General features: G+C 41.6%; 1 pseudogene; it reads right to left on the bottom strand.

The window, feature by feature from the left end:
- Positions 1 to 5: 5 nt before the first annotated feature.
- LOC104990934 lies at positions 6 to 901 on the bottom strand (annotated as a pseudogene).
- Positions 902 to 904: the final 3 nt, after the last annotated feature.

The raw sequence follows: 904 nt of genomic DNA, 5'->3' as shown, positions 1-904 counted from the left end.
TGCTGTTAGAGAACCTGATCTGTCTCAAAGGACAATTCACAGATTTTACAGACTGCAGAGGGCTCCTGGGAAGTATGGACACTTTCAATGTGACACTGCAGCTGGAACGGAGTAGGAAACTGGCAGTTGCAGTGCTGGCAGGTGGTGTGGTATTTCCAGCTGTCACCTCTCTGCCTCTCAAGCTCCAAATGGTGCTGCATGTGATTCATAAACTTGACATTTTTTAGAACTTTCAAGCAGCTGAGGCATTTAAAGGCTGTGTGAGTTTTCGGTTCTGGCTGCCCATCTCCTATATGCTGTCCATAGTAGAAGTCACAGAGTAACACAATCAGATTGCCTTCTGTGGGATCAACAATCTTGTTTTGACTTGCTACACTTGGAAAGTCTAATTTTTGTCAGTCCATTTTACCCTAAAGCACTTATAGGCTTGCAATGGACATTGTCCTTTGGAAATGTGTTGGACAAGATTCTCCATTCTGAACATGGCTTAATGAGGTATGAACACTGTCTGGTGTGCTTTGCTGAGTAGTCACTGTTTGAAAAATATCTGGAGGGGACAAAGCTAAAGAATGTTCTCCTATAATTCCATCACTGAGTTTAGGCCTTTTGTGATTTGTGCTATTTGTTTCAGAAGTGGAAAGTCACTTTGATACCTGAGGACTTTTATCCATAGCTCCTGCATAACTGCTGTTTCTACTGGATGCTGCAATGAACTTGTGAAGGTAATCAAAGGAGAACATAACTCTGAAAAGCTATTAGGCACTATTTGTGGTGAAATATTTTTAGAATCTGCTTTGGACAAAGGCTCAATAAAAATAGGACTATCTGTTGATCTTGATTCAGAGACAGAAAGTGGCAAGACAGTCTTTGCTTCTGATGCAGGAGTCACATGATTAACAGGCTG

The sequence above is a fragment of the Bison bison genome, unplaced genomic scaffold, assembly GCF_000754665.1.
Source record: "Bison bison bison isolate TAMUID 2011002044 unplaced genomic scaffold, Bison_UMD1.0 scf7180017484749, whole genome shotgun sequence".
In the NCBI taxonomy this organism is placed as follows: domain Eukaryota; kingdom Metazoa; phylum Chordata; class Mammalia; order Artiodactyla; family Bovidae; genus Bison; species Bison bison.
Note: the sequence above shows the minus strand (reverse complement) of the source record. Positions and strands in the feature narration are given on the sequence as shown.